The 19,157-nt window shown below is 47.8% G+C and overlaps 1 protein-coding gene and 1 long non-coding RNA gene across 2 annotated transcripts in view; one reads left to right on the plus strand and one right to left on the minus strand.

The window, feature by feature from the left end:
• Positions 1–19,157, minus strand: part of MRPS25 (mitochondrial ribosomal protein S25) — a 46,185-nt gene that overhangs the window by 16,542 nt on the left and 10,486 nt on the right. The window lies entirely within an intron of this gene.
• Positions 2,494–4,518, plus strand: LOC113880868. Its single transcript, XR_003507855.1, has 2 exons — positions 2,494–3,203; positions 4,284–4,518. It is a non-coding gene; the product is annotated as an uncharacterized LOC113880868 (long non-coding RNA).

The raw sequence follows: 19,157 nt of genomic DNA on the forward strand, positions 1-19,157 counted from the left end.
AGGAACTAAGAACCCACAGGCCACGGGGCATTTAAGCCCACGTGCCCCAGTTATTTAGCCTGGGAGCTGCAACCACTGAAGCCTTCACGCTCTAGAGCCCATGTTCTGCAATGAGAGAAGGCCCTGCTTGCTGCAACCAGAGGAAGCTGGCTTGTAGCAATGAAGAGCGGCGTGCCACGATGAGGACTCAGGGCAGCCATAGGTAAACAGATAAATAAATACAACCCTTTGCAAGGCAAAACTTACCAAAAGCAAAATCAACATCTGCCAAGCACAAAACACAAAACAAAAGGTTAATTCCCTTACGCAGAATTCTGCACACCTGTAACAAATCTATAACCCAGTACTAGAGGCAAAGGCCACCAAGAGGCAGAAACCCACATGGTCTATCCGAGGAAGGATCCCCAGTGTCTTCCCAACAATTAAACAGTTTCATCTCTTAGATTGCTTAAAAGGTGAAAGTGTTAATCACTCAGTCGTGGCCGACTCTTGCAACCCCATGGATTACAGCACTCCAGGCTCCTCTGGTCCGTGGAATTCTCCAGGCAAGAATACTGGAATGGGTAGCCGTTCCCTTCTCGTTATAAGCAATTAATTGATAAAAGTGAAGGGGGCTTCCCTGGTGGCTCAGACAGTAAAGAATCTGCCTGCAATGCAGGAGACCGGGGTTTGATTCCTGGGTTGGAAAGATCCCTTGAAGAAAGGAATGGCGACCCACTCGAGTATTCTTGCCTGGAGAATTTCATGAACAGAGGAGCCTGGTGGGCTACAGTCCATGAGGTCGCAAAGAGTCGGCCATGACTGAGCAACTAACATTTTCACACTTACAGAAGCGAGGAAACCTTTCCTATGTATATTCATTGGTTCCACTTCCTTGGGGGCCATGTTGGAACTAGCACAGATCTTAACTCAATGATTTCACCTCTGCCTTTAGGTATTTTCACACTTGAATGCAAAGACACCCGTGAACTTTACTGCAGTATCATTTTTTTACAGCAAAGGAACAGAAACAGCTTAAATGCCAGACTGACTATATAAATTATGACACCACTGTACACCTGGATCCCTCTCTACCTGCTCTCCATCCTGAGTGGCTAACAGATACGTGCTAGGAAGTCGGCTTTCTTCCCCTATGGCTTCGTGTTGGATTTAGCCCACAGCGAGCACTGTCATGATCTTCATTTTCTGAATGTTGAGCTTTAAGCCAACTTTTCACTCTCCTCTTTCATCAAGAGGCTCTTTAGTTCTTCTTCACTTTCTGCCATAAGGGTGGTATCATCTGCATATCTGAGGTTATTGATATTTCTCCGGGCAATCTTAATTCCAGCTTGTGCTTCTTCCAGCCCAGCGTTTCTCATGATGTGCTCTGCACAGAAGTTAAATAAGCAGGGTGACAATATACAGCTTTGACGTACTCCTTTTCCTATTTGGAACCAATCTGTTGTTCCATGTCCAGTTCTAACTGTTGCTTCCTGACCTGCATATAGGTTTCTAAAGAGGCAGGTCAGGTGGTCCCATTTCTTTCAGAATTTTCCACATTTTATTGTGATCCACACAGTCAAAGGCTTTGGCATAGTCAATAAAGCAGAAATAGATGTTTTTCTGGAACTCTCTTGCTTTATCATGATCCAGAGGATGTTGGCAATTTGATCTCTGGTTCCTCTGCCTTTTCTAAAACCAGCTTGAACATCTGGAAGTTCATGGTTCACGTATTGCTGAAGCCTGGCTCGGAGAATTTTGAGCATGACTTTACTAGCGTGTGAGATGAGTGCAATTGCACAGTAGTTTGAGCATTCTTTGGGATTGCCTTTCTTTGAGATTGTTATAAAAACTGACCTTTTCCAGCTCAACATTCAGAAAACGAAGATCACGGCATCTGGTCCCATCACTTCATGGGAAATAGATGGGGAAACAGTGGAAACAGTGTCAGACTTTATTTTTTTGGGCTCCAAAATCACTGCAGATGGTAACTACAGCCAGGAAATTAAAAGATGCTTACTCCTTGGAAGGAAAGTTAAGACCAACCTAGATAGCATATTCAAAAGCAGAGACATTACTTTGCCAACAAAGGTCTATCTAGTCAAGGCTATGGTTTTTCCAGTGGTCACGTATGGATGTGAGAGTTGGACTGTGAAGAAAGCTGAGCACCGAAGAATTGATGCTTTTGAACCGTGGTGTTGGAGAAGACTCTTGAGAGTCCCTTGGACTGCAAGAAGATCCAACCAGTCCATCCTAAAGGAGATCAGTCCTGGGTGTTCATTGGAAGGACTGATACTGAAGTTGAAACTCCAGTCCTTTGGCCACCTCATGCAAAGAGTTGACTCATTGGAAAAGACTCTGATGCTGGGAGGGATTGGGGGCAGGAGGAGAAGGGGACGACAGAGGATGAGATGGCTGGATGGCATCACCGACTCGACGGACATGAGTTTGGGTGAACTCTGGGAGTTGGTGATGGACAGGGAGGCCTGGCGTGCTGTGATTCATGGGGTCGCAGAGAGTCGGACACGACTGATTGACTGAACTGAACTGAAGTGAGCGTTGTCAAAAGAGAAAGACAGGGAGAGTCAAGGTAGTTATTTCTCTGGCCGACCCCAGGCTCAGTCACAGCTCCACAGGCTCCTGTCAGGCAGCCCTCTTCATCCCCAGGGCCCAACAATCATTCTCCTCGTCACTCCTGCAAAGCCTGCACCTGGACCTACCTCTTGGGGAGCAACAAAATACAAAGAAACTATCTGGGACTAAAAATAACTCCGTGTGCATGCCCAGGTGGGGCACGTTCTGGACCAAAAGATACAAAATATACAAACCCCAACTGCCACTTCTGAAGAGCCGGGAGCAAAAACAGGGTACTGCGCATGCCCCGCTGCACTCAACACCACAAAGAGGTGGGCAAAACACCTAAGCCCCACCTCTAGCCCGACCCCTGGACACACCCCTAGCCTCACAGCATATAAGGAACCAGCTCCAGGGCCTGCTCCCTCCTGTAGCCAGCGCAAGAACTCCAGTAAAGCGTCTCCTGAGTTTCGGGTCTGTCCGTTTCTATTGATCGGGGAAGGCCAAGAACCCGGCCAGCTGATGGCACCCAACCTGGGGCAGTCCCCTTCCAGGGCGAGGACCCGGGCACATCCAAGACTACAGAGTGCGACTCTAGCGTGGCTGACCAGTGCCTACCTGAACCTCATTTTTCACCATCAGGGCATGTGGTAAGTCTGCCTTCCTGGCTCCTGGGGGCCTCGGGACCCTGGTTGGGGCAATGCTTTCCCTCCCCTGAAATCTCTGTCCTCTCCTTCCGAGAGAGCTCTGTGACTGTAGAGATCACAGTGGCTGGACCCTGCTGTCTTGCTCTCTTGTTTTCAGTCTTTTCTCTCCCTCCTCCCTACACCTCCCCTTCACTGGGGTCTTTCTTTTAAGTACTTTTGTCTGTCTGGTTGCTCCTGCAGGTCTGCCAAAACTGGGCAGGGTGGAGCATTTAAATTTTGAAATACAAATGCAGCCCACATTGCCTGAGACTCCAGCTTTGGGTTACTTGCTGCTGCTGCTGCTGCTGAGTCGCTTCAGTAGTGTCTGACTCTGTGCGACCCCATAGACGGCAGCCCACCAGGCTCCCCCGTCCCTGGGATTCTCCAGGCAAGAACACTGGAGTGGGTTGCCATTTCTTCTGCAATGCATGGAAGTGAAAAGTGAAAGTGAAGTCGCTCGGTCGTCTCCAACTCTTAGCGACCCCATGGACTGCAGCCTACCAGGCTCCTCCATCCATGGGATTTGCCAGGCAAGAGTCCTGGAGTGGGGTACTTGGAGGAATTTTAAAGGACAAAAATCCTAGAGGGGATTGCACTTACCTCCTCAGCTTTCGCAATGTCACTATTCTGCCTGGGCTCTGAGCCTGCAGCTGTCCTCTGCTTTTGCAAAGTAACTGTTTTGCCTGAAGTCAGGATCAGCCCGCTTGTCTGTAGTGCCCCAGAGGAAGGAGGCAGTTTTAAATTCAAGCCGGAAAACTAGGAAATCTCTGGTTCTATAGAAATTGGTTAGTCTGACTTAAGCTTGTGGGTTTACCTCATACAGATCTGTCTTTAGAGCCATCAACAATAAATATAATACTTGCACTGCACCTAAGGTTACTGAAGGTCAGTTAAGTACACGCTGTGTTTTTGTTATGAAATTTGCCAACAGGTGTAATAATCTGATATGATTAAATTTTTAAGTAAATGGGATGAACCCTTGTTGGTTAACTCTAGGGGAATGACTGTGTTTTAGAAACATCCATCTGAACAGTCTCTTTACAGGACCTCCATGCTGCACTATGGGTTAAGAAACCGTCCACGCAGGACCAGAGTTCGACTCCTGGTGAAGGAGCGAAGACTCGCCGCGCCACGCCAAGACTAAGCCTGGGCTGCAACCACTGAGCCGAGGACAACTAGCGAGTCCACAACAAAGGGCCCCACGCCTGCCGTGAAGACCCCTGTGCTGCCAGGAAACTGCCGCAGCCAAAGACATAAATAAATATTTTAAAAAGCAAAACGTCTCTGTACACCTTGGTACTCAAAACTAAATTTACGTTAAATATAGGGATTCACTGAATATCCAGGCCATTTCAAATACGATAGATAAAATGTTGGAAATATTAATTGCTAAATAAGCCTAAATTTGCCTACCTTTGTGCAAGAGAAACTTAAGCTTGTCTGGTGCTGCTTTGAGACGTTCTCTACCAACTGATAGAATGCCAATGTAAAAGTCTGTGAGATGTACATTTTTAAAAAAGGAGGTATGAGAAATGGACATACACTTTGTTAAAGGAAAAAGGGTGGTTTTTCTGCTAAGGCTGATTATTTCTAAACTGAAGAATAAGGGACAAAGTATTGCTACAGAAAAGGACAGGTTTGCAGAAGTAGAATACTGGGAAGAATTTTGTATGGGGTTGGGATTTTCTAAAGTGGAATTAAATCTTAGTAGGTAAGTGGATTTTACTAAGACAGGCTATAGAAGGGCTAGCTTTGGTCTTTCATGAGAGAAGGACATTTTCCTGGGACGCTGCTTCTGATAATAGACTGTGAGTTCCTGTGCCTTTAAGTGATCTACACTTAGTTTACTTTTGAAATTTATTTTTTTCACCTTCGCTTAAGGAATAATTGCTTCACGGTGACCTATGATTTGATCTGACTGGGTTTTTTACATTTTTGACAGACTTCCCAAACATTAAATTCTTTTGTGTGTGTGTGTGTGTGTAATAAAGTTTTATTAAAGTATAAAGGAGATAGAGAAAGCTTCTGACATAGGCATCAGAAGGGGGTAGAAAGAGTACCCCCAAACATCAAATTCTAATTAAAGTTCTTCTGGCCTCCGGCTAACCTTGTGGTGTTTTAAAGGGCCCCTGGAGTATCCCAAACAGATCCTGATTTAACTCGTACGTTAAATTATATGGGAAATGCTGTCCAAACCCGCTGCTCCCTGTGTCAGGTACAGGTTGTCTCCAATTTTATCACAGCCACCAAACATATGGGGGAAAGGGTCTCAGGCTTTTCTGCCGTCTAGTCTCTCACCTTACTCTGTCCAACAAATCCCCTGTGGGAGCACTCCCACCTCCAGCTCCAGCTCCTGACCCCAGGGCCTTCTCCACTGTGAACAGCTCCAGCTCCTGACGACAGGGTCTTCTCCACCATGCCCAGCTCCAGTTCCTGTTCCTGACCCCGGGGCATTCACCGTGCCCAGCTCCAGCTCCTGACCCCAGGGCCTTCTCCACCGTGCCCAGCTCCAGCTCCTGACCCCGGGGCCTCCTCCACCGTGCCCAGCTCCAGTTCCTGACCCTGGGGCCTCCTCCACCGTGCCCAGCTCCAGTTCCTGACCCCGGGGCCTCCTCCACCGTGCCCAGCTCCAGTTCCTGACCCCGGGGCCTTCTCCACCATGCCCAGCTCCAGCTCCTAACCCTGGGGCCTTCCCTATCGTGCCCAGCTCCAGTTCCTTACCCCAGGGCCTTCTCCACTGTGAACAGCTCCAGCTCCTGACCACGGGGCCTTCTCCACCATGCCCAGCTCCAGTTCCTGTTCCTGACCCCGGGGCATTCACCGTGCCCAGCTCCAGCTCCTGACCCCGGGGCCTTCTCCACCGTGCCCAGCTCCAGCTCCTGACCCCGGGGCCTCCTCCACCGTGCCCAGCTCCAGTTCCTGACCCTGGGGCCTCCTCCACCGTGCCCAGCTCCAGTTCCTGACCCCGGGGCCTCCTCCACCGTGCCCAGCTCCAGTTCCTGACCCCGGGGCCTTCTCCACCATGCCCAGCTCCAGCTCCTAACCCTGGGGCCTTCCCTATCGTGCCCAGCTCCAGTTCCTTACCCCAGGGCCTTCTCCACTGTGAACAGCTCCAGCTCCTGACCACGGGGCCTTCTCCACCATGCCCAGCTCCAGTTCCTGTTCCTGACCCCGGGGCATTCACCGTGCCCAGCTCCAGCTCCTGACCCCGGGGCCTTCTCCACCGTGCCCAGCTCCAGCTCCTGACCCCGGGGCCTCCTCCACCGTGCCCAGCTCCAGTTCCTGACCCTGGGGCCTCCTCCACCGTGCCCAGCTCCAGTTCCTGACCCCGGGGCCTCCTCCACCGTGCCCAGCTCCAGTTCCTGACCCCGGGGCCTTCTCCACCATGCCCAGCTCCAGCTCCTAACCCTGGGGCCTTCCCTATCGTGCCCAGCTCCAGTTCCTTACCCCAGGGCCTTCTCCACTGTGAACAGCTCCAGCTCCTGACCCCGGGGCCTCCTCCACCGTGCCCAGCTCCAGTTCCTGACCCAGGGGCCTCCTCCACCATGCCCAGCTCCAGTTCCTGACCCCGGGGCCTTCTCCACCATGCCCAGCTCCAGCTCCTAACCCTGGGGCCTTCCCTATCGTGCCCAGCTCCAGTTCCTGACCCCAGGGCCCTCTCCACCGTGCCCAGCTCCAGTTCCTGACCCCGGGGCCTTCTCCACCACGCCCAGCTCCAGTTCCTCCAGGAGTTCCTTTCTCCATCTCTAATCTCCCCTTTCCTCCAGGCTTCAGCAGCCCGTACCTCATTACAGACTATTCAGCTGTCCACTTCCAAGCAGTCCACATTCTGGGATTTATAGATGCCCACTCTTGAGGAATACACCCCAACATCCAACATAGAGAAAACTGCTGTAGGACCACAAGCTTATAGACAACAGATGCCCCCCTCAGGGAGAGTCTAGCAACGCACTGGCACTGGTTCAAATGTTCCCCATCGGAACCCCTGGGGCAAGGGATGGAGGTGGCCAGAGTAGGAGACGCTCAAAACCCCACTAGGTGAGGACGGCACTCCAACCACACTCTGACAAAAGCCTCCTGGGAAAATGTCTCTGGGATGCTGGGTTTCATTTCTAGAAGTGCTCTTGGTTGCAAATGACTCAACATGGGAGGATCCTGTTCTAAACCAGAAGAGACACCTCAGGAATGTATCCTTAAAAATTAGAAGTGTTAAAAATAGATAGGCTTAAAAGGGAAAAAAAAAAAAAAAACTTTTACTATAACACTGCTTGGCCTTTATATAGGTTGGGAGATGGAGAAAAATGTCCTGAAAATCCGTCTCTAAATTACAATATCATCTTGCAACCGGAAATCTTTACTGTCACAAGATAGGAAAATGGACTGAGGCTCTGTACGTCCAAGTCTTCGTGGTCCTTTACCACAACCCCACTCACTCTAAGCGGTTTCTGGGCATTCAAAGGCACACCTGGCATTTCAGGTCATCTCCTAACACCCCCCAACTCTCAGGGGGAGACCAAGCTTCCCCTGCTTCTCTAGACCCACCTGCTTCCCCCGAGGCACCTACTTCCCCAGATGCCTCTGACCAATCCCACACCCCAGCAACTCGCAGTGGAACTTCCTACCATCCAAGATCGGGCAAAGTGTGCCCTCTGAGGCAAGTGGCAGATGGCAAAGAGACAATCAAAGGACATGTGCTCTTCTCTTTAATCGATGTAGTTAGCCCAAGGCAGACTGAGCCAGTTTTCTCAAGACCCTAGTAAGTTTGTCGAAGGGTTTCAGGCCCTAACACTGGCCTTTGATTCTACTTGGAAGGATGTCGAAATAGTCTTCTCTACTTGTTGTATCTGCGAGGAAAAACAGAACTGGGGCAGCAGCCCAGCGACACGGTGACCAGCCTGCGAACATTAAACTATGTGCGGAGACGCAGTTCCAAATCAGGGGCCCAGCAGGAGCTACAGTTACTGGGAGGGAACAGAAGCCAGGAAGCGCGTGATGTGGTGTGCCTTGGGAGGGTGAGAAAGTGTGTCCACAGGTCAGTTAACGACGAAAAGGTCAAAGAAGTGACCCAAAAGAAAGAAAAAAAAAAAATCCAGCTTTCTTTCACGGACGGCAGATGGAGGCTTTTAGAAAATCTACTGACACTGATCCACCCACTCCTGACGGTCAGACCCTGCTGGAACATTCTGTCAGCCCTAACATTAGGTGGAAACTCCAGAAGTTACAATTCGGCCCACAGACCCCAGTGCCACAACTCCTAGAGGTGGCCCTTGGGGTGTTCAGTAATCCAGACCAAACCGAGGATGGAGAACCTGATGTAAAAACAAGTCAGGGCTCAAGCTAAACTGAGGCTCACAGCTGTCAGCCATGCCTGGCAACCTCAGGACAACCCAAGGCGGGAAAGGAAGTTTAAGCATCTACCTGGAGATAAAACCAGCAAGGGGGATGGTTCAAATGTAAGTCAACCAGCCAGTGGGCTCCAAAGTGCCAGAAAGAACCCCCTGGTCCGTGCCCAGTCTGCAGACAAACAGATCATTGGAAGTGGGACTGGGGGCAGGGGGAAGGGAAGGGCGGCTCCCACTCCGGAGACGACCACACTGGACATCTGAGGTGGCCCGGGATGCTGGTGGCCCTCCTTCAACAAGACGTCTATCTCCCTCAAGGAGCCTCGGGTGGCCCTTGGCACGGCAGGTAAGAAAATCAACTTTTAACTGATACCAGAGTCACTCACTCTGTCCTGATTTCTCAGGCTGGGCCTCTTCCCTCCAAAAGCTGTGCTGTGACGGTGTCAAGGGAAAGCCTCACACTCGCGTCTTCGCTGGGCCTCTCACTTGTCTATTTGAACAGCGTTTCATCTCACACGCCGTTTTAGTTGTGCCTGAGTGTCCCAAACCCCACTTCTGGGCTCTCTTGGAGTCTTATTACAGTTAGCAGGCCCTGAGAGGCCCCCTTTCTTGACTCTTACAACAAATTAGCTGGAAGAACAAGGGTTGGTTGCCAGCCATATTCCACACGGAGCCAACCCTGCAGTTTGAGACAAGGGAATCCCTCAGTCAGTTCAGTTGTTCAGTCGAGTCCAAGTCTTTGCGACCCTGTGGACTGGGAATCCCTGGGACAGCTATAAATGCTCAACCTTTAAAAATAAGCCTTAAGCCAGAGTCACTTATCCTAACAAAAGACAGTATAACCCATAAAGTTGGAAGCAAAAAAAGGTTTGCAGCCCTTCATAGAGAAATTCTTAAATTAAGGCCTCTTAGCGCCCTGTCAGTCTCCATGCAATGTCCCTATTCTGCCAGTTATTCAGCTAAATGGGGAATATCGAACAGCTGAAGACCTTAGGGCAGTAAGCGAGGCAGGGGTCTCTCCACACCCACTGCGGCCAACCCGTAACAGCGCGAAGGCCCAGAGTCCCGGACACGCCAGGTGGCTACTGTGCCCGCGTGGCCTCAGGGACAGCTGCGTTCGTCCCAGGCCAAATGTAACAATACACCTGGACAGTCCTGCCTCAGGAGTTTCAGATCGCCCGTGTTGTCCGCTCAGACCCTAGGAAAAGAACTAAGGGAAACAGACTTAAGAGATGGGGCCGTTTGGGAATTCCTCGGTGGTCCAGTGGTTGAGAATCGCCCTGCCAACGCAGGGGACATGGATTCCATCCTTGGTCTGGTAAGATTCCGCACGCTGTGTGGCAACCAAGCCCAAGGTCCCCACGTAGAGCAGCCATCGGAATGCAACCGGAGGGCAGCCCCGCTCATGCAACTAGAGTCGAGTCCACACCCAGCGGCGGAGACCCAACGCAGCCAGTCACAGACAGAAAGAAGGGGCCTTTCCACAGGATGCAGATGACACGCTAATACACAGTCCTACCATGGAGGCCTCAGATCAGAATATCACCTAAGTCCTTAATTGTCGTGGGGTCCATGGCTACAGGATCTCCCAGAAAAAGAAAAAAAGGAGGGTGGGGGAGAAAAGCACAAATCTCAAAGCAACAAGTTAAATAGCTGGGATATATTACAAACGCTGGGAGGAGACAGTTCTCTCCAGAGAGAAAACAAGCTATATTAGGCCTAAGTGTCCCAAAGACAAAAAAAAAAAGTACCTTTGTACTTTCTTAGGCATGACAGGATTTTGCAGAATCTGGATTCCAGAATTGGGACTAATGGCCAGACCTGCATATGAAGCCACCAAAGGCCCAGATGCAGAGCCATTACTTCGGACTGGGGAACAAGGGTATTTCAACAATACCACAGAGGCCCTCACCAGAGCTCCTGCTCTGGGGCTCACCAACTGAAAAAAAAAACAAAACACATTTAAAAGTGTAGGTGAGAGCAGGGAGCCCCTCTGGGGGTCCTAGTACAAAAGCTAGGACAAGTTCCTCAGCCTACAGGCTATTTTCCTAAGCTAGATTTCATGGCCTGGCTGCCTCCGGGTGGTACCTGGCACTGCTTTTTTAGTGGAAGAAGCTAACAAGCGTACCTCTGGACAGTCACCGGAAGTAAGGGACTCACCACTGGCTAACTGGAGGCCACCTTCCTAAGGACCAGGCTTGACTGCTTGATCCTCAGAGCTAACCCTCAAAACTTGCCGGTGCAAATGCTCGCTAGCAACACTGGCGTGAGCGCACAGACACAAGCCCCCGCCGGCCTGTGCGTGGACGGGAGCGTGTCACAGCTGCGTAACCTGAGGCTACGTTCCCACGTGCGCTGCACCTCCATGCAGTGTGCACTGTACACTCTGACTCGGGTAATTTTTTGAAGGTTATAAATGATGCTGGTTTGTTTAAATACTCAATCACCTATCTGCTTTCAAGAAAATTGTTTTGTCTTTATTCTTCTCCGTGTGTGCTCCCATTTCCTCAGTGCTCTTCAGCAATTAGAGGTTTGTAACATTTATACACCTTCCAATTTTCACTATTATCATAAAGTAAAAATTAGAAAATAAGGCAGAAAAATGTGTGTTCTGCTTTAAAAGAAAACAAACAGAAATCAGTGTTTTATCCCAACGCTCTATCTACTTCAATCTGCACATTCCACCTTCCCCATTCTTGGAGATAAAACATGGGCTTAGACACTTTAAAACATGACAGACTACACAGAGCCGAGTGGCTGGGGCCACCCCTGCCTGGGGCCACAGCGTTTGGAAGCTGAGCCCACGGTTTCAGGACAATGACGAGTTGAAAGAGTCAATCCGATCTGTGTTTCTAGCTGATGAGGACGTCCTCTGAGGAAATGCCAAATGCTCTTTAGGCTCACGGACTGCTGTTGGGTTTTGTGTTTGTTTTTTTTTCTTTTAAGCAGCAGCAGCAGCAAAACCTTTGCCACCTAACACTTCAGCCCAGAAGGCTGAGCTAACAGCCCTAACTAAGGCCTTACGTTGGGGAAAGGAAAAATTAGAAATACATATACAGACTCAAAATATGCCTACCTTGTTTTACATGCCCATGCAACTCTCCAGAAAGAAATAGGGCTTTTGAATGCAAAACATTCCCCTGTAAAAGATGGGACTGAGTGGTAGCCATCTACTGCCATAGACACCGAAAGGAAATTTTTCAAATTACCCCGTGGGAACAACAGGGCAGATCAGGAGGCAAACAAAGCAGGTCTGATGTCCAAACCAGGTAAAACCACCCTGAGAAAACCTCCCTGCTGGCACCGTGGGGAGGAATCCCTCTGCCAAGGCAGGGGACACGGGTCCGACCCATGCCCCAAAGCAAATGAGCCCTCGCGCCTAACGCCTGAGCTCCAGCACAAGAAAGCTGCCACAGGGAGAGGCCTGAGCACCTCAGCAGAGTCGCCCCGCCCACCTCAAGTAGAGAAAGCCCATGCGCAGCAATGAAGACCCTGCACAGCCAAAGACAAATAAATGAATTAAAAGAATAAAAAGAAACCAACATTGAGAAAAACTGACAAGCCACTTGGCTTCAGCAGAAAATTAACCACCAAACCTCGCTATTCACTATAGGCAGGGACACCGAAAAATGGTTTCTCCTGGATTCCACGAGGTGTAAAAAACTTTGGAGGTTTTTATTTCCTTGTTAACTCTCTTCTCTTCAGTCACACTTATTTAGGCCATATTTCCTCGGATACTCTGTTGTCTTCCCTACTGTTGTAAACCTGAGACTAAGATTCTTCAGTCCAAGGAAACCTGGGACCAAGGGGTCCAGACGTCACACTCTAAAAAACAGAGAAACAGGCACGTCTCTGGTGGTCCAGTGGACAGGACTCAGACTCCACACTCCAAGACCGGGGCCCAAGGTTCACTCCCTGGCCGGGGAACTGGATCCCACACGGTGGAACTAAGGGTTTCCATGCTCCAACTATAAGATTTCAAATGTAACAACTAAAGATCTCAAATGCTACAAGTAGGACACTGCACAGTTAGGATTTTTTTTTTAAAAAAGGAAAATAGTATATTAATTTAAAAATTAAAGTAAAATAAAAAATTTTGACCAAACTTGTAAAATAGTGAATATAAAAACCAAATAAACAAATGGGACCTAAATAAACACAAAGCTTTCTGCACAGCATAAGAAACCATAAACAAAACAAAAAAACAACGTTCAGAATGGGAGAATATAATTGTAAGTGAAGCAACTGACAAATGATTAAATCTCCAAAATATAAAAGCAGCTTGTGCAGCTCAGTATCAGAAAAACAAACCCAATCAAAAAACAGGCAGAAGACCTAAACAGCCGTTTCTCCAAAGAAGATATACAGGTGGCCAAGAAGCACATGAAAAAAAGCTCAACATCGCTCATTATTAGAGAAACACAAATCAAAACTACATTGAGATGTCACCTCGAACCATTCAGGGTGGCCACCATCAAAAAACCCACAAATAATAAATGCTGGCGAGGGCTTGGAGAAGAGGGAGCCCTCTTGCACAGCTGGCAGGAAGGTAAACTGACGCAGTCAAAGAGAGAACAGCATGGAGAGGTCTTAAACAGCTAGGAGTCAAATTCCCATGTAACCCAGCACCACTGGGCATATCCCCTGAGAAAACCACAACTCAACAACACATATACATCCAAATGTTCACTGCAGGACTATTCACAGTCGTCAGGACATGGAACATGCCTAGGTGAGGAAGTTCTGGTACATATTTAAAATGGAATATTACTCAGCCATAAAAAGGAATGGATTTCAGTCAGTAGAACTCAGGTGGATGAACCTAGAGGCTTTTATACAGAGTGAAGTAAGTCAGAAAGAAAAAACAAACATCGTATACAGGTGTATGTAAATGGAGTCTAGAAAAATGGTACTGATGAGCCTATTTTCAGGACAGGAACAGAGACGCAGACGTAGACGACAGACTCGAGACACGGCGGGGGAAGGAGAGGTTGGGGTGAACTGAGAGAGCAGCCCCGAAACACACACACATCACGTGGGGAACAGCCAGTGGGCAGCTGCTGTGTGACACGTGGAGCTTGATGCAGTGCCGCAGGGAAACCCAGAGCGGCGGGATGAGGGGTGGTGAAAGGGGGGTTCCAGAGGGAGCGGGCGTATTTATAGCTGATTCACGTCGCTCTATGGCCAAAACACTGGAGTGGGGTGCCGTTGCCTTCTCCGACTACTGGGCATATACCCTGGGAAAACCGTAACTCAGGAAGACACATGGAGGGATTTCCCCAATGGTACAGTGGATAAGAATCCATCTGCCAATGCAAGGAAACAGGTTCGATCCCTGGTCTGAGAAGCACCCACGCGCTGCAGGGAAAGCACAGCTGGTGCCACAGCCCACCCTGAGCCTAGAGCCTGCGCCACAGGGGCCGCTGCAGGGGGGCCCCGGCGCTGCAGCAGGAGCCAGCACGGGCGGAGACACAAACCAACTACGCTAGACACAAAACGACGCATGTGCCCCAACGTTCACTGCAGCACTACTCATAATAGCTGGGCCATGGAAGCAACCTAGATGTCTACCGACAGATGAACGAATGGGTAAAGAAGATATGACACGTATATACAAAGGCATATCACTCAGCCATAAAGAGGAACAAATTTGAGTCAGCTGAACTGAGGTGGATGAACCTAGAGCTTGTTTTACAGACTGAAGTCAGTCAGAAGGAAAAACACAAGTATCATATATTAACACACATATAGAGGCTTTAGAAAAATGGTACGGTGCACCTCCTTGCAGGGCATGAAGAGACACACAGAGAAAGGGCTTGTGGACACAGGCGTGGAAAGAAGGGGTGTGAACTGAGAGACTAGAACCGACATCTACACTGTACCACGAGGACAACGGACAGACAGTGGAAGCACAGCCACAGGAAGCACAGCCACAGGAAGCACAGCCACAGGAAGCACAGCACAGGTGAGGGCTCTGTGAGGACCTGCTGCTGCTGCTGCTAAGTCGCGTCAGTCGTGTCCGACTCTGTGCAACCCCAGAGACGGCAGCCCAGCAGGCTTCCCCCGTCCCTGGGATTCTCCAGGCAAGAACACTGGAGTGGGTTGCCATTTCCTTCTCTAATGGGTGAAAGTGAAAAGTGAAAGTGAAGTCGCTCAGTGTGTGCGACTCTTAGCAACCCCATGGACTGCAGCCCACCGGGCTCCTCCGTCCATGGGATTTTCCAGGCAAGAGTACTGGAGTGGGGTGCCATTGCCATCTCCACTGTGAGGACCTAGACAGGTGATATCTGGGGGGGCGGGAAGGCTCCAGAGGAAGAGGATATATGAACACACGTAAAGGATTCACGATGCTGCACAGCAGAAACTAACAACTCGGTAAAGCAATTCTATCCCAATAAAAATAAAATAGAAAAACAGGTTAGACTTTAACCCTAAGATTAACAAAAATACAAAAATACATATCCAAGCACAATGGCTCCTTGGGAGCGGGGAGGGGCCCCACCACCTGCTGTCCGGCCAACAGTAAAACCAAAGTCAACCTGGTTCCATCCCATCCTCAGCTCCTTAGCAGCTAGAGTTGTAGTTCTCCTTTTAGGCCTTTTTTTTAACCTTTTGGTAAAATGTGTGCCTTTTTGGATATAACAGTTCAAAGTTAAGCATATGATGGCTATTCCAGACTGGACAAGGGCGGGGAGAGAGATTAAAGAGGGAGGTGACGCATGTATATTTACAGCTGAGTCAAGCTGCTACATGGAAGACACCAACACAACATGTTAACATAATTATACTCCAACTAAAAATCACTTGTAAATACTGATTAAAAAGTTAAAAATACAATAAAAATTGTGGATCCACCTTTGTGAACACAGATGGCCAACAAACACATAAAAGAGGCTCAATATTGCTCAAGGTCAGAGAAATGTCAATGAAAACAGCAATGAGGAGTCATATACGGGTCAGAAAGGTCATTATCAAAAAAATTCTACAAACAAAAAATTCAGAAGAGGATGAGAAGAGAGGACCCTCTCACACCGCTGGTGAAAATGTAAATTGATATGGCCACAACAGAGAACAGTATGGAGACTTAAAAAAACAAGAAAAAAAAAAAAAAAAACTACCATACACCCCACCAACCCCACTACTGAGCATACACCTGAGAAACCAGTAATTCAAAAAAACTCAAACTCCAGGGTTCATTGCACTATTTCAGTGCAATGGATAGTCACTATCCTGGCTATCGACTCTGTTTCTTATGATAGGATATGCAATCGACCTAGATATCTGTCAACAGATGAGTGGATAAAAAAGTTGTGGTACATATATTGAATGGAATATTACTGAGCCATAAAAAGGAACAAATTTGAGTCAGTTCTAGATAGGTGTATGAACCTAGAGCCTCTAATACAGAGTAAAGTAGGTCAGAAAAACAAGTATCGTATATTAATGCATATGTACGAAATCTAGAAAAATGGTACCGATGAACCAATCTGCAGGGTGGGAATAGAGACCCTGAGGTAAAGAATGGACTTGTAGACACAGTGCCGGAAGCACAGGGTGGGAGGAATTGAGAGAGTAGCACTGAGATATGTATATTACCAGTGGTAAGATGGATAGCTAGTGAGTAGCTGCCACATAGCACAGGGAGGTCAGCCTAGCGCTCTGTGATGACCTAGAGGGATGGCATGTGGGCGGTGGTGGATGGGGCAGCTTGGGGGGACATTCAAGAGGGAAGGGATGTACGTATAATTATGTCTGATTCACTGTTTTATGGCAGAAACCAACACAACACCGTAAAACAGTTAACAAAAACTGTCAGAAAAAACATTTTGATTTTAAAAACTAAAGAAAAATTATTTAAAAAATAAAAAAGCTTGATCCACCTTTGAAAATAATGAATATAAAAACAAAAATAAACAATTAGGACATATTTAAACTTAAAAGCTTTGGCACAGCAAAGAAACCACAAACAAAACGAAAAGACAATCCACAGAATGGGAGACAATGTTTGCAAAAACAGCGACTGATGAACGATTAAGCTCCAAATTATACAAAAAGCTCATGGAGCTTAACTTCAAAAATAACAAACAATCTGATCAAAAAATACCTGGAAGACCTAAATAGACATCTCTCCAAAGAATATATACTCTTGGCCAGCAAACACATGAAAATATGATCAACATCACTCATTGAGAGAGAAATACAAACGAGAAGCTCAATGAGGCACTACCTCACACGGGTCAGAATGGCTAGTATCAAAACTTCCATCAATAAGTACTGGAGAAGGTGTGGGGAAATGCGCGCCTCCTGGACTGTTACCGGGCATGCACACTGATACAACTATGGACAGCAGTATGGAGGTCTGTTAAACCGGGCATCCTATGACCGTACTCTACTGTGAGTCGCTCAGTCAAGTCCAGCTCTTTGCGACCCCACGGACTGTAGATGGCCTGACTCCTATGTCCACGGGGCTCTCCAGGCACAAACACCAGAGTGGGTTGCCAAATATGACCATATGAGTTGGTAATCCCACTACTGGCCATATACCCTGAAAAAAATCATAATTAAAAAGCAGACATGTACCCCAAAGCGCACTGCTGCACTGTTTATGACAGCTGGGACATGGAAGCAAGACAGATGCCCATCCACAGATGAATGGAGATGGAAGTTGTCGTACATATATGCAATGGAATAGTATTCAGCCATAAAAAGGAAGGAATCTGAGGAAGTTCTGAGGGTGGTGGATGAACCTAGAGTCTCTTATACGGAACGAATTCAGAAAAACAAATATCATATATTAATATACATGGGAATCTAGACAAATGGCATTGAACCCATGAGCAGGGCAGGAATAGACACCCAGAGGGACAACGGACTTTGGTCAAGGTGGGGGAAGGACAAGGTGGGACGGATTGAGAGAGCAGCACTGAAACATAAACAGTACCATGTGAAAATGCATACTTAATGGGAAGCGGCCGTATAACACAGGGAACTCAGCCTGGGGAGCTGTGATGACCTAGACGGGTGAGGGTGGATGCGGTTCAAGAAGGACGGGACATACGTGTGTTTATGGCGGACTCGGTTGTTGTATGATGAAACCAACACAACATTCAGTTGAAAGAAAGTTTTAATTATGAAAAAAATTAAAAATCTTGACCCACATTCAAAAATGATGAATATAAAAGCAAAAATAAATAACTGGAACATTCTTAAAAACTTCTGCACAACGAAGGAAACTGCAGACAACATGAAAAGACAACACTCAGAATGGGGGACAATATCTGAAACAAGGAAACTGAGAATAGATTAACTTCCAAAATATACAAACAGCTCACTGAGTTCAGTTGCAAGAAAAATTGTGTTATTCAGACGCTCCGTCATGTAGGACTCTTTGCAACCCTGGACTGTTGTACGCCAGGCTTCGCTGTCCTTCACTATCTCCTGGAGTTTGCTCAACTCATGTCCATTGAGTCGGTGATGCCATCCAATCATCTCATCCTCTGTCACCCCTTCTCCTCCTGCCCTCAATGTTTCCCAGCATCAGGGTCATTTCCAATGAGCTGGCTCTTCACATCAGGGGGCGAAAGTATTGGAGCTTCAGCATGTGTCCTTCTAATGCATATTCAGGGTTGATTTCCTTTAGGATTGACTGATTTGATCTCCTTGGAGTCCAAGGGACTCCCAGGAGTCTTCTCCAACACCACAGTTCAAAAGCATCAATTACTTGGCACTTAGCCTTCTTTATGGTCCAACTCTCACATCCATACATGACTACTGGAAAGACCATAGCTTTTTTGACCTAAGACGGACTTAGGTCAACAAACTGATGTCTCTGCTTTTTAACATGCTGTCTTGGTTGGTCTTAGCTTTTCTCCTAAGGAGCGTCTTTTAATTTCATGGCTGCAGTCACCATTCACAGTAATTCTGGAGCCCAAGAAAATAAAGTCTGTCACTGTTTCCATGTCCCTGTCTGCCATGAGGTGATGTGACTGGATACAATGATCTTAAGTTTTTTGAATGTTGAAACTTTAGCCAGCTTTTTTTTTACTCTCTTCTTTTCACCGTCATCAAGAGGCTCTTTAGTTCTTCTTTGCTTTCTGCCATTAGGGTGGTGTCATCTGCATATCTGTGGTTACTGATACTTCTTCCAGATATCTTGATTCCAACCTAAGCTTTACCCAGCTTGTCATTTCACATGATGTACTTTGCATATGAGTTAAATAAGCAGGGTGACAATATACAGCCTTGACATACTCCTTTCCCAATTTGGAACCAGTCACTTGTTCCATGTAAGGTTCTGTTGCTTCTTGACCTGTATACAGGTTTCTCAGGAGATAGGTACGGTGGTCTGGTATTTCCATCTTTTTCAGAATTATCCCCAGTTTGTTGTGATCCACACAGTCAAAGCCTTTAGTCAATGAAACAGAAGTAGATGTTTTTCTGGAATTCCCTTGCTTTTTCTATGATCCAGTAGATGTTGGAAATTTGATCTTTGGTTCCCCTGCCTTTCCCAAACCCAGCTTGTACATCTGCAAGTTCTCGGTTCAGGTACTGTTGAAGCCTACCTCGAAGGATTTAG

Source organism: Bos indicus x Bos taurus, chromosome 22, assembly GCF_003369695.1.
Source record: "Bos indicus x Bos taurus breed Angus x Brahman F1 hybrid chromosome 22, Bos_hybrid_MaternalHap_v2.0, whole genome shotgun sequence".
Taxonomy (NCBI): domain Eukaryota; kingdom Metazoa; phylum Chordata; class Mammalia; order Artiodactyla; family Bovidae; genus Bos; species Bos indicus x Bos taurus.